Source organism: Lolium perenne, chromosome 1 (genome assembly GCF_019359855.2).
Source record: "Lolium perenne isolate Kyuss_39 chromosome 1, Kyuss_2.0, whole genome shotgun sequence".
In the NCBI taxonomy this organism is placed as follows: Eukaryota; Viridiplantae; Streptophyta; class Magnoliopsida; order Poales; family Poaceae; genus Lolium; species Lolium perenne.
Window position 1 is genome coordinate 175090845 of NC_067244.2, and position 15864 is coordinate 175106708.

Consider the following 15864-nt stretch of genomic DNA (forward strand, 5'->3'; position numbering starts at 1 on the left):
ATAGTCTACTTTAATAACATCACTAGAGTAGCACATAGATGATATTCAACTAGATCACAAAGAGAGAGATGAACCACATAGCTACGGTAGAGCCCTCAGCCCCGGGGGAGAACTACTCCCTCCTCATCATAGGAGACAACAGCGGCGATGAAGATGGCGGTGGTGTCGATGGAGATGCCTTCCGGGGGCACTTCCCCGTCCCGGCGGCGTGCCGGAACAGAGACTTCTGTCCCCCGAATCTTGGCTTCGCGATGGCGGCGGCTCTGGAACTTTTCTCGTACCGTGGCTTATTTCCCTTGAAGTTTTAGGTCACGACGACTTATATAGGCGAAGAAACGGAGTCGGAAGGGGTCTGGGGGCTCCACACATCAGGGGGGCGTGATGTCTACGGGTGCTTCTATTCTTGTAGATAGTGTTGGGCCTCCAAGAGCAGAGGTTTGTAGAACAGCAGCAAGTTTCCCTTAAGTGGATCACCCAAGGTTTATCGAACTCAGGGAGGAAGAGGTCAAAGATATCCCTCTCATGCAACCCTGCAACCACAATACAAGAAGTCTCTTGTGTCCCCAACACACCTAATACACTTGTCAGATGTATAGGTGCACTAGTTCGGCGAAGAGATAGTGAAATACAGGTGGTATGAATATATATGAGCAGTAGTAACGGCACCAGAAAATAGCTTGATGCTACAACTGGCGTGTGGTTGATGGTGGTAATATTGCAGGCAGTACAGATGCAGTAGAACAGTAAACAAGCAGTGATAGCAGTATTTGGAAACAAGGCCTAGGGATTATACTTTCGCTAGTGGACACTCTCAACATTGATCACATAACAGAATAAATAAATATATGCTATACTCTACACTCTCTTGTTGGATGATGAACACCACTAATTGTGTAGGATTACACGAACCCTCAATGCCGGAGTTAACAAGCTCCACAATATTCGATATTCATGTTTAAATAACCTTAGAGTGCATGATAGATCATTGCAATTACACCAAGTACTAACATAGCATGCACACTGTCACCATCACACTATGAAGGAGGCATAGATCACATCAATACTATCATAGCAATAATTAACTTCATAATCTACAAGAGATTACAATCATAACCTACGCCAAGTACTACACGATGCACACACTGTAACCTTTACACCGTGCAGGAGGAATAGAGACTACTTTAATAACATCACTAGAGTAGCACATAGATGAATAGTGATACAAAACTCATATGAATCTCAATCATGTAATGTAGCTCATGAGATCATTGTATTGAAGTACATAGGAAAGAGATTAACCACATAGCTACCGGTACAGCCCTTAGCCTCGATGGAGAACTACTCCCTCCTCATGGGAGACAGCGGCGGTGATGAAGATGGCGGTGGAGATGGCAGCGGTGTCGATGGAGAAGCCTTCCGGGGGCACTTCCCCGTCCCAGCGGCGTGCCGGAACAGAGACTCCTGTCCCCCAGATCTTGGCTTCGCGATGGCGGCGGCTCTGGAAGGTTTCTCGTACCGTGGTTTTTCGTCTCGATGTTTTAGGTCAGGGACCTTTATATAGGCGAAGAGGCGGAGGGCTGACGAGGCGACGACACAATAGGGGGGCGCAGCCCACCCCCTGGCCGCGCCAGCCTGGCTTCTGGGGCCCCCAGGGCTCCCCTCTGGTGGCTCTCGGGTGTTCTGGAAGCTTCGTGGGATTTTAAGATCTTGGGCGTTGATTTCGTCCAATTCCGAGAATATTTCCTTACTAGGATTTCTGAAACCAAAAACAGCAGAAAACAGGAACTGGCACTTCGGCATCTCGTCAATAGGTTAGTTCTGGAAAACGCATAAAATCATCATAAAGTGTGAACAAAACATGCAGGTATTGTCATAAAACAAGCATGGAACATAAGAAATTATCGATACGTCGGAGATGTATCAGCATCCCCAAGCTTAGTTCCTACTCGTCCCGAGTAGGTAAACGATAACAAAGATAATTTCTGAAGTGACATGCTTCCAACATAATCTTGATCATACTATTGTAAAGCATATGAGATGAATGCAGCGATTCAAAGCAATGGTAGAGACAATGATTAAACAACTGAATCATATAGCAAAGACTTTTTATGAATAGTACTTTCAAGACAAGCATCAATAAGTCTTGCATAAGAGTTAACTCATAAAGCAATAAATTCATAGTAAAGGTATTGAAGCAACACAAAGGAAGATTAAGTTTGAGCGGTTGCTTTCAACTTTCAACATGCATATCTCATGGATAATTGTCAACATAAAGTAATATGATGAATGCAAATATGCAAGTATGTAAGAATCAATGCACATTTAACACAAGTGTTTGCTTCTAAGATAGAAGGGAGTAGGTAAACTGACTCAACATAAAAGTAAAAGAAAGGCCCTTCGCAGAGGGAAGCATTGATTGCTATGTTTGTGCTAGAGCTTTTATTTTGAAAACATAAAGAGAGCATAAAAGTAAAATTTTGAGAGGTGTTTGTTGTTGTCAACGAATGGTAGTGGGCACTCTAACCCCCTTGCCAGACAAACCTTCAAAGAGCGGCTCCCATGAAACATTTTTATTTTTGGGTGGCACTCCTTCCAACCTTTACTTTCACAAACCATGGCTAACCGAATCCTCGGGTGCCTGCCAACAATCTCATACCATGAAGGAGTGTCTTTTATTTTAGTTTTATTTAGATGACACTCCTCCCCACCTTTGCTTTCTCAAGCCATGGCTAACCGAATCCTCGGGTGCCTTCCAACAATCACATACCATGGAGGAGTGTCTATTTTTTGTAAAATCATGAAAGTTAATTAATTGGGGCTGGGAACCCCATTGCCAGCTCTTTTTGCAAAATTATTGGATAAGCGGATGAAGCCACTAGTCCATTGGTGAAAGTTGCCCAATAAGATTGAAAGATAAACACCACATACTTCCTCATGAGCTATAAAACATTGACACAAATAAGAGGTAATAACTTTTGAAGTGTTTAAAGATAGCACTCAAGCAATTTACTTTGGAATGGCGGAGAAATACCATGTAGTAGGTAGGTATGGTGGACACAAGTGGCATAGTTGTTGGCTCAAGGATTTTGGATGCATGAGAAGTAATCCCTCTCAATACAAGGCTTAGGCTAGCAAGGTTGTTTGAAGCAAACACAAGTATGAACTAGTACAGCAAAACTTACATAAGAACATACTGCAAGCATTATAAGACTCTACATTGTCCTCCTTGTTGCTCAAACACTTTACTAGAAAATATCTAGACCTTAGAGAGACCAATCATGCAAACCAAATTTTAGCAAGCTCTATGTATTTCTTCACTAATGGGTGCAAAGCATATGATGCAAGAGCTTAAACATGATCTATATGAGCACAACAATTGCCAAGTATCACATTACTCAAGACATCATACCAATTACTACATATAGCATTTCCCGTTTCCAACCATATAACAATTAACGAAGCAGTTTCAACCTTCGCCATGAAAATTAAAAGCTAAGAACACATGTGTTCATACGAACCAGTGGAGCGTGTCTCTCTCCCACACAAGCATTTATTCAAACAAAAACAAAAACAAACAGACGCTCCAAGTAAAGTACATAAGATGTGACCGAATAAAAATATAGTTTCAAGAGAAGTGACCTGATAATTTTGTCGATGAAGAAGGGGATGCCTTGGGCATCCCCAAGCTTAGATGCTTGAGTCTTCTTGAAATATGCAGGGATGAACCACTGGGGCATCCCCAAGCTTAGAGCTTTCACTCTTCTTGATCATATTGTATCATCCTCCTCTCTTGACCCTTGAAAACTTCCTCCACACCAAACTCAAAACAAACTCATTAGAGGGTTAGTGCATAATCAAAAATTCACATGTTCAGAGGTGACACAATCATTCTTAACACTTCTGGACATTGCTCAAAGCTACTGGAAGTTAATGGAACAAAGAAATCCATCCCACATAGCAAAAGAAGCAATGCGAAATAAAAGGCAGAATCTGTCAAAACAGAACAGTCCGTAAAGACGAATTTTAAAGAGGCACCAGACTTTCTCAAATGAAAATGCTCAAACTGAATGAAAGTTTCGTACATATCTGAGGATCACTCACGTAAATTGGCATAATTTTCTGAGTTACCTACAGAGAATTAGGATCAGATTCGTGACAGCAAGAAATCTGTTTCTGCGCAGTAATCCAAATCTAGTATGAACCTTACTATCAAAGACTTTACTTGGCACAACAATGCAATAAAATAAAGATAAGGAGAGGTTTCTACAGTATTAACAACTTCCAAGACACAAATATAAAACAAAATTACTGTAGCAAAATAAACACATGGGTTATCTCCCAAGAAGTTCTTTCTTTATAGCCATTAAGATGGGCTCAACAGTTTTAATGATGCACTCGCAAGAAATAGTATTTGAAGCAAAAGAGAGCATCAAGAAGCAAGTATGAAACAAATTTAAGCCTAACATACTTCCTATGCATAGGAGTTTTGTAAATAAACAAGTTCATGAAGAACAAAGTAACAAGCATAGGAAGATAGAACAAGTGTAGCTTCAAGATTTTAAGCATATAGAGAGGTGTTTTAGTAACATGAAAATTTCTACAACCATATTTTCCTCTCTCATAATAATGTCCAGTAGCATCATGAGCAAACTCAACAATATAACTATCACATAAAGCATTCTTATCATGAGTCTCATGCATAAAATTATTACTCTCCACATAAGCATAATCAATTTTATTAGTTGTAGTGGGAGCAAATTCAACAAAGTAGCTATCATTATTATTCTCATCATCAAATATAGGAGGCATATTGTAATCATAATCAAATTTATCCTCCATAACAGGCGATACTAAAAGACTACTATCATTATAATCATCATAAATAGGAGGCAAAGTATCATCAAAGAAAATTTTCTCCTCAATGCTTGGGGGACTAAAAAGATCATGCTCATCAAAACCAGCTTCCCCAAGCTTAGAATTTTCCATATCATTAGCAACAATGGTATTCAAAGTGTTCATACTAATATGTTTCATGGGTTTTTTAATTTTCGCATCAAACCATCCACGTCTTAACTCAGGAAATAGAATAAAAAACTCCATGTTGCTTTCCATTATGCCAAACTAGTGTAAAACAAGAAACAAAAAGATGCAACTGCAGGATCTAAAGGAAATAGCTTCGAGCACTTACAACGGTGCCGGAAAATAGCCTAGTAGCCGAGATCCGGAGTGTGAGTACCTTTTACCTTTCCTCCCCGGCAACGGCGCCAGAAAAGTGCTTGCTGCCCAGGACTGGCGCGTGGTTGACGAGGGAGGAAATGGTGTAGCTTTCCCTCGATCCCCGACAACGGCGCCAGAAAAGTGCTTGATGTCTACGGGTGCTTCTATTCTTGTAGACAGTGTTGGGCCTCCAAGAGCAGAGGTTTGTAGAACAGCAGCAAGTTTCCCTTAATTGGATCACCCAAGGTTTATCGAACTCAGGGAGGAAGAGGTCAAAGATATCCCTCTCATGCAATCCCTGCAACCACAATACAAGAAGTCTCTTGTGTCCCCAACACACCTAATACACTTGTCAGATGTATAGGTGCACTAGTTCGGCGAAGAGATAGTGAAATACATGTGGTATGAATATATATGAGCAGTAGTATCGGCACCAGAAAATAGCTTGATGCTACAACTGGCGTGTGGTTGATGGTGGTAATATTGCAGGCAGTACAGATGCAGTAGAACAGTAAACAAGCAGCGATAGCAGTATTTGGAAACAAGGCCTAGGGATTATACTTTCGCTAGTGGACACTCTCAACATTGATCACATAACAGAATAAATAAATATATGCTATACTCTACACTCTCTTGTTGGATGATGAACACCACTAATTGTGTAGGATTACACGAACCCTCAATGCTGGAGTTAACAAGCTCCACAATATTCGATATTCATGTTTAAATAACCTTAGAGTGCATGATAGATCATTGCAATTACACCAAGTACTAACATAGCATGCACACTGTCACCATCACACTATGAAGGAGGCATAGATCACATCAATACTATCATAGCAATAATTAACTTCATAATCTACAAGAGATTACAATCATAACCTACGCCAAGTACTACACGATGCACACACTGTAACCTTTACACCGTGCAGGAGGAATAGAGACTACTTTAATAACATCACTAGAGTAGCACATAGATGAATAGTGATACAAAACTCATATGAATCTCAATCATGTAATGTAGCTCATGAGATCATTGTATTGAAGTACATAGGAAAGAGATTAACCACATAGCTACCGGTACAGCCCTTAGCCTCGATGGAGAACTACTCCCTCCTCATGGGAGACAGCAGCGGTGATGAAGATGGCGGTGGAGATGGCAGCGGTGTCGATGGAGAAGCCTTCCGGGGGCACTTCCCCGTCCCGGCGGCGTGCCGGAACAGAGACTCCTGTCCCCCAGATCTTGGCTTCGCGATGGCGGCGGCTCTGGAAGGTTTCTCGTACCGTGGTTTTTCGTCTCAATGTTTTAGGTCAGGGACCTTTATATAGGCGATGAGGCGGAGTCGGAGGGCTGACGAGGCGACGACACAATAGGGGGGCGCGGCCCACCCCCTGGCCGCGCCAGCCTGGCGTCTGGGCCCCCCAGGGCTCCCCTCTGTTGGCTCTCGGGTGTTCTGGAAGCTTCGTGGGATTTTAAGATCTTGGGCGTTGATTTCGTCCAATTCCGAGAATATTTCCTTACTAGGATTTCTGAAACCAAAAACAGCAGAAAACAGGAACTGGCACTTCGGCATCTCGTCAATAGGTTAGTTCCGGAAAACGCATAAAATCATCATAAAGTGTGAACAAAACATGCAGGTATTGTCATAAAACAAGCATGGAACATAAGAAATTATCGATACGTCGGAGACGTATCAGGGCGCCCCCCCCTTGGCCGCGCCACCATACTGTTTGGGGGCCCTGGGCCTCCCCTCTGGCCCCTCTTCGGTGTTCTGGAAGCTTCGTGGAATTATAAGATCGTGGGCCTTGATTTCGTCCAATTCCGAGAATATTTCCTATGTAAGATTTCTGAAACCAAAAACAGCAGAAAACAGGAACTGGCACTTTCGCATCTCGTCAATAGGTTAGTTCCGGAAAATGCATAAAATCATCATAAAGTGTGAACAAAACATGTAGGTATTGTCATAAAACAAGCATGGAACATCAGAAATTATAGATACGTTGGAGACGTATCAAGTGATAAGATCGATGTTATTATGTCTATGCTTGTTAATGGTAGATCTAATGTTGATCCTAATAATGTTCCTTTAGCTTCATTGGCTTCTCAAGAAGAGCATGTTGATGTGAACTTCATTAAAAATAACAATTTCAACAACAATGCTTATAGGAACAATTCTGGTAACAACTATAGGCCATATCCTTCTAATAATGGTAATGGTTATGGTAATCCTTATGGTAATTCTTATGGTAGATCTGTTTTGCCTAATGAGGAAAAGATGCTAGAAATTGAAAGAGCTACTAAGAGCTTTATGCAATCACAATATGAGGAAAATCAATTTTTTACTAAAACTATGAATGAACAATCTGCCTTGTTGAAAAATATAGGGAATCAACTTGAAAATTTGAATATGGAAATTTCTGGTTTGCAAACTAAGCTTTCAAATGCTGAAAACCAAATCTCATACATGTCTGAGTCACAATCTTCTTTAATTAATAAAATGGCTGCTAAACCTGAGAATAATGATAACAAAATTGTTACTACAGCAAACGCTATCCAAGTTCGAATTAATGAAAATATTAGATTGATGTCTGAATTGCATGCTAGGTGGGAAAGAGAAGAAAAATTTGCTAAAGAGAATAATGTAGCTAAAGTTTGGACTATTACCACCACTAGTAATGTTGATGCTTCACATGTTGCTAAACCTCCTACTATCAATGGTAAAATAATTGGTGTTAGCAATGTTTCTACTCCTAATGCAAAGCGTGCAAAACTGCCTGAAACTGCTAAAACTGCTGAAACTGTTTGTGATAAAACTGCTGAAATTTTTCAAAATATTGGGGACAATGATCCCATTGCTGTAGATCATAATGGTTTAGATTTTGATGATTGTCATATCTCTGAAGTTATTAAGTTCTTGCAAAAACTTGCTAGAAGTCCTAATGCTAGTGCTATAAATTTGGCCTTCACAAAACATATTATAAATGCTCTCATAAAAGATAGAGAAGAGAAATTAAAACTTGAAACTTCTATTCCTAGGAAGTTGGAAGATGGTTGGGAGCCTATCATTAAGATGAAGGTCAATGATTTTGATTGTAATGCTTTATGTGATCTTGGTGCAAGTATTTCTGTTATGCCTAAGAAACTCTATGATATGCTTGACTTGCCACCATTGAAAAATTGTTATTTGGATGTTAATCTTGCTGATAATTCTATAAAGAAACCTTAGGGGAGGATTGATAATGTTCGCATTATGGTTAACAATAACCTTGTCCCCGTTGATTTTGTTGTCTTGGATATTGAATGCAATGCATCTTGTCCCATTATTTTGGGAAGACCTTTTCTTCGAACGGTTGGTGCTATTATTGATATGAAGGAATGGAATATTAAGTATCAATTTCCTTTTAAGAAAGGTATGGAACACTTCCCTAGAAAGAGAATGAAGTTACCTTTTGATTCTATTATCAGAACAAATTACGATGTTGATGCTTCATCTCTTGATAATACTTGATATACACTTTCTGCGCCTAGCTGAAAGGCGTTAAAGAAAAACGCTTATGGGAGACAACCCATTATTTTACTACAGCAATTTTGCTTTATATTTGTGTCTTGGAATTTGTTACTACTGTAGCAACCTCTCCTTATCTTTATTTTATTGCATTGTTGTGCCAAGTAAAGTTTTTGATAGTAAGGTTGATACTAGACTTGGATTACTGCGCAGAAACAGATTTCTTACTGTCACGAATTTGAGTAGGTCTCTATGTAGGTAACTCAGAAAAATCTGCCAATTTTCATGAGTGATCCTCAGATATGTACGCAACTTTAATTCAATTTGAGCTTTTTCATCTGAGCAAGTTAAGTGCCTCCAAAAAATTCGTCTTTACGGAATGTTCTGTTTTGACTGATTCTGCCTTTTATTTCACATTGCCTCTTTTGCTATGTTGAATGGATTTCTTTATTTCATTAACTTTCAGTAGCTTTGAGAAATGTCCAGAAGTGTTAAGAATGATTGTGTCACCTCTGAATATGTGAATTTTTGATTATGCACTAACCCTCTAATGAGTTTGTTTTGAGTTTGGTGTGGAGGAAGTTTTCAAGGGTCAAGAGAGGACGATGATACAATATGATCAAGAAGAGTGAAAAGTCTAAGCTTGGGGATGCTCCCGTGGTTCATCCCTGCATATTTCAAGAAGACTCAAGCATCTAAGCTTGGGGATGCCCAAGGCATCCCCTTCTTCATCGACAACTTATCAGTAGTGAAACTATATTTTTATTCCGTCACATCTTATGTGCTTTACTTGGAGCGTCTGTATGTTTTTATTTTTGTTTTTGTTTGAATAAAATCGGATCCTAGCATTCTTTGTGTGGGAGAAAGACACGCTCTGCTCGTTCATATGAACACTGGTGTTCTTAGCTTTACTTTTAATGTTCATGGCGAAGGTTGAAAACTACTTCGTTCATTGCCATTTGGTTGGAAACAGAAAATGCTTCATGTGGTAATTGGTATATTGTCTTGGATAATTTGATACTTGGCAATTTTTTTGCTCAAATAGATCATGTTTAAGCTCTTGCATCATGTACTTTGCACCCATTAATGAAGAACTACCATAGAGCTTGTTGAAATTTGGTTTGCATGATTGGTCTCTCTAAAGTCTAGATATTTTATGGTGAAGTGTTTGAACAACAAGGAAGACAGTGTAGAGTCTTATAATGCTTGCAATATGTTCTTATGTAAATTTTGCTATACCGTTTCATACTTGTGTTTGCTTCAAACAACCTTGCTAGCCAAAGCCTTGTACTGAGAGGGAATTCTTCTCGTGCATCCAAAACCTTGAGCCAAAACCTATGTCATTTGTGTCCACCATAACTACCTACTATGTGGTATTTCTCTGTCATTCCAAAGTAAATTGCTTGAGTGCTACCTTTAAAATTTCATTCCTTGTCTTTGCAATATATAGCTCATGGGAAAATAGCCTTAAAAACTATTGTGGTAAAGAATATGTAGCTTATGTATCTTATTTCTTATAAGTTGCTTGTTGAGCGGTAACCATGTTTCTGGGGACGCCATCAACTATTACACCTTTGTTGAATATCATGTGAGTTGCTATGCATGTTCGTCTTGTCTGAAGTAAGGGTGATTTATCATGATCAAATGGTTTGAGTATGCATATTGTTAGAGAAGAACATTGGGCCGCTAACTAAAGCCATGTATCATGGTGGAAGTTTCAGTTTGGACATAAATCCTCAATCTCTTATGAGAATATTACCTGTTGTTGAATGCTTATGCATTAAAGAGGAGTCCATTACATGTTTTCTATGTTGTCCCGGTATGGATGTCCTTAGTTGAGATCTATCAAAAACGAGAAATCAAATGCGATCTATCTCCTTGGACCTTTGTACAGGCGGCAATGATAATCCATGGAAATCCGAGCTAATTAGGCAAGGTCCGAGCACTATTGGTATTCGATGCATGAGGCTTGCAACTTATAGGATGTTTTATGCATAACACATATGAATTATTACTACCGTTGACAAAAATTGTTTCCATGTTTTCAAAATAAAAGCTCTAGCACATGAGTAATCCCTGCTTCCCTCTGCGAAGAGCCTTTCTTTTACTTTATGTTGAGTCAGTTTACCTACTTCTTTCCATCTTAGAAGCAAACACTTGTGTCAACTGTGTGCATTGATTCCTACATACTTGCTTATTTGCACTCATCATATTACTTTGTGTTGACAATTATCCATGAGATATACATGTTGAAGTTGAAAGCAACTGCTGAAACTTATATCTTCCTTTGTGTTGCTTCAAAACCTTCTATTAAGAATTTATTGCTTTATGAGTTAACTCGTATGCAAGACTTATTGATGCTTGTCTTGAAAGTATTATTCATAAAAAGTCTTTGCTATATGATTCAGTTGTTTAATCATTGTCTTTACCATTGCTTCGAATCACTTCATTAATCTCATATGCTTTACAATAGTATTGATTAAGATTATGATAGCATGTCACTTCAGAAATTATCCTTGTTATCGTTTACCTACTCGAGGGCGAGTAGGAACTAAGCTTGGGGATGCTTGATACATCTCAAACGTATCTATAATTTCTTATGTTCCATGCTAGTTTTATGACAATACTCACATGTTTTATATACACTTTAAATCATTTATACGCATTTTCCGGCACTAACCTATTAACAAGATGCCGAAGCGCTAGTTCCTGTTTTGTGCTGTTTTTGGTTTCAGAAATCCTACACAGGAAATATTCTCAGAATTGGACGAAACGAACGCCCAGGGTCTTATTTTTCCACGGAGCTTCCAGAAGACCGAAGAGGATACAAAGTGGGGCCATGGGGCGCCGACACCACAAGGCGGCGCGGCCAGCATGGGGCCCGCGCCGGCATATGGTGTGGGGCCCCCGTGCCTCCTCCGACTCTGCCCTTCCGCCTACTTAAACTCTCCGTCGTGAAAACCCTATTACCGAGAGCCACGATACGAGAAAAGTTACTGTGACGCCGCCACCGCCAATCCCATCTCGGGGGATTCAGGAGATCGCCTCCGGCACCCTGCCAGCGAGGGGAATCATCACCGGAGGGCTCTACATCACCATGCCCGCCTCCGAACTGATGCGTGAGTAGTTCATCCTTGGACTATGGGTCCATAGCAGTAGCTAGATGGTTGTCTTCTCCTCATTGTGCTATCATGTTAGATCTTGTGAGCTGCCTATCATGATCAAGATCGTCTATTTGTAGTGCTACATGTTGTGTTTGTTGGGATCCGATGAATATGGAATACTATGTCAAGTTGATTATTGATCTATCATATATGTGTTGTTTATGATCTTGCATGCTCTCTGTTGCTAGTAGAGGCTCTGGCCAAGTTGATACTTGTGACTCCAAGAGGGAGTATTTATGCTCGATAGTGGGTTTATGCCTCCATTGAATCTGGGACAGTGACAGAAAGTTCTAAGGTTGTGGATATGCTGTTGCCACTAGGGATAAAACATCAATGCTTTGTCTAAGGATATTTGTGTTGATTACATTACGCACCATACTTAATGCAATTGTCTGTTGTTTGCAACTTAATACTGGAAGAGGTGCAGATGCTAACCCGAAGGTGGACTTTTTAGGCATAGATGCATGCTGGATAGCGGTCTATGTACTTTATCGTAATGCCCTAAGTAAATCTCATATTAGTCATCATGATATGTATGTGCATTGTTATGCCCTCTCTATTTGTCAATTGCCCAACTGTAATTTGTTCACCCAACATGCTATTTCTTATTGGAGAGACACCACTAGTGAACCGTGGACCCCGGTACATTCTTTTACATCTAAATACAATCTACTGCAATCATTGTTCTCTGCTGTTCTTCGCAAACAAACATTATTTTCCACACCATATATTTAATCCTTTGTTTACAGCAAGCCGGTGAGATTGACAACCTCACTGTTAAGTTGGAGCAAAGTATTTTGATTGTGTTGTGCAGGTTCCACGTTGGCGCCGGAATCCCTGGTGTTGCGCCGCACTACACTCCGTCACCAACAACCTTCACGTGGCATTCGTCTCCTACTGGTTCGATAACCTTGGTTTCTTACGGAGGGAAACTTGCTGCTGTACGCATCACACCTTCCACCTGGGTTCCCAACGAACGTGTGCTTCACGCGTCATCACATGACATTGACTCTGATGAAAACAATGCTTCCCCTGGTGTCTTCACTAAGAAGAAGTCAAATACTAATGAGCCAGAAAAAATAAGTCTGCTGGAAGTGGGTCAAAAGAAACTACAAGAGGGCAAAAACGGACAGTGGATGATGCCATAACAGCAATTGATCGCCTAGCAGATGCATCACTCAGCATTGCTGATGCAAAGAAAAAAGCCGCTCAACAAAATGAAGCTTACTCGGTTAAATCATGTATGGCAATATTAAATAGTATGAGCAACCTTGATCCCAACATAAAACTAAAAGCAGCAAAGGCATTTTCAGATGGTGATAAACGAGCCATTTTCGTCGAAATGGATGAAGAGACGCGGAGCCTTTGGATTCTTGATCCTTAGTATTTCGTGGTGCATAATTCCACAGTATTTTATTTCGGTAGTTCTTGTTTTACAGAATTAGAAGACAATTTCCATTATTGTATTTGTCACTTTGTGTTGAAACAATTAATACTGCTTTCAATTTTATATCATTCATCAACTGTTTCAGAACTGTTCATTGCAACTATTTTTTACTATATAAATTGTATCGTGAGATGATGCAATCAATAGTGTATACTGTGCAGGGAAACATGAGCAATTTGGGTGTGTCTGATGATGAATTTTCTGATTCCGATCAAGTGATTATTAATAACATCTCTGCAGTGTCCCTGTTTCGTGATGTGTTGTTCACAAGGTTATTTAAAACACCTCGGAACACCTCTATTTTGACTGGTGCTCAAAAACAATAGAGTTGTTAGAGGGACATCCAGTTAGATTTTATGAACAGCTTCGTCTTGAGAAGCACACATTTTATTTGCTGCGGGATGCTTTGTGCGAGCGAAAGTTACTGAAGGATACAAAGCGAATGACAGTGGATGAACAGCTAGTCATGTTTCTACATACAGTTGGTCACAATGTTAGGAACCGTGTCATCCAAGATAGGTATCAGCATTCTGGTGAATCAATAAGTCGACACTTCAACAAAGTTTTAGATGCTATATGTGGGTTGCAAGATGTTTGCATAACTGACCCAAGAAATGAAGTCCCATAAAAAATATTGGGTGACGAAAGGTTCTACCCATATTTTAAGGTATATATTCTATCCAAGGACATGTCCTTTTAAATATGATTTTCATGAATACTATCTCAACAAACTTTAAACTTTATTGTTTCACTAATGAAAAATCTCAATAGAACTGCCTAGGAGCAATTGATGGGACACATGTTGATGCAAAAATCAGGCTCGATAAGCAAACTCCTTATAGAAATAGACATGGTTATCCCTCTCAGAATGTAATGGCAGTAGTGTCATTTGATATGACATTCTCATATGTTGTTGCTGGATGGGAAGGCTCTGCATCAGATCAAGCTATTCTAAGATGGGCTGTTACGAGTGGGGGTTTTGCTGTTCCTGAAGGTAAAAGTAGTAATGTACGAATTATTGTTCCGTTATGATATATATGAAGATTCTAGATTGTGCTACAATCCTCCTGTGTAGGTAAGTTTTATCTTGTCGATTCAGGCTATGCAAATACTCCAAAATTTATTGCCCCATATCGTGGAGATCGCTATCATATTGGTTCCTTTCGTGGAAGTAATCGGCGATATACTAGTGAGAAAGATTTGTTCAATCATCTTCATGCACAGCTACGGAATGTTGTTGAACGAACTTTTGGTGTTCTAAAAGCTCGTTTTCCAATTTTAAGTAGGAAAGGGGGAATTCCTTATCCATATAAAACTCAAGTCAAAAAATTTATGGCTTGTTGCATTATCCACAATTTCATAAGGAAGGTTAATCGACCCGATGAGTTGTTCGAGCTATATGAGCATGGGGAAACTCAAGAAAATGTTGACCATGGTGATCAACAAGTTAGAGGTCAAACAAGAGAAGATGATCGAGTTGCTGGTGAGAGAGTTCGTTCAGGCATTGCTCAACAGTTGTGGACTAATCATCAACAACGTAGAGCTCACCAAGAAGATGATTAAGCACTACAATATGTTTTCCATCTTTATTTGCAGACATAACTATTATTAGAACTTTTCGTTTGTTTATTTGCAGATACATTGCATAATTATCAGTTGAGCTTTGAACATTTCTTTGCACATACTATTTTGCCATGACAACTTGGTAGTGCGCTCATGCTCTAATGGCTCATATATTTTTCCCATCCTAAATTTATATATTGATATTGACTACATTCAAAGCTTCACTCATAATGGATTTTCTTAAGATAGAGAGGTCACCTGAAATAATTTGGAGGTGTATGTCACAGATCGGCATTCCTGGAACACGCAGGTCAAGCCATAGCGTCACAGCAGGAGGCAACGAGCACTCTTCCAAGAGTACCTCTGACTGGGTGCAGCTGAAGCCTGGACGGCCGGCGGCGAGGGGCAGTAGGCTTGTGAAATGACCTCTGGCAGCACCGCTCGCAGGAGAGCTTGTGCGGCGGCCAACGAATGGCGGCAGACGCGGCGACCTCCCCGTCGAGGGGAAGAGGATGAGGGCGCCGCCCGAGAGCCCCGAGTCATGGAAGTCGGAGAAGAGACGAGCAGCTAAGATCTTAGGACGGAGTCGGAGGGGACTGGGGGCAAAAACTGGGGTTGACCGGCATGGATGGGGAATGGAAGCTGAGCCACGGGAGGAAGACGAGTTGTCTCCAATTCCAAACAAGGAACTGTACAATCCAGTTTTACACTTTCCTAAACCCAAACGTAATTTTTTGCTAACCAAAAGTTAACCGAAAAATTAGTAAAACCGGCTTTGCTAAAAACCAGCTGAAAACTCGTTTTCTATAACCTCGCCGCTAATACCTCCTATCCAAACAACCACTACAGGAGGGACGGAATGTAAGAAAGCTAGGCACGTCGGTTTGACTTTCCATGAAATCGCATTTGCACGTACCGTACGGTCGGGTTGGACCTCACACTTCTGTATGGCTCATGCGTGGTAGGA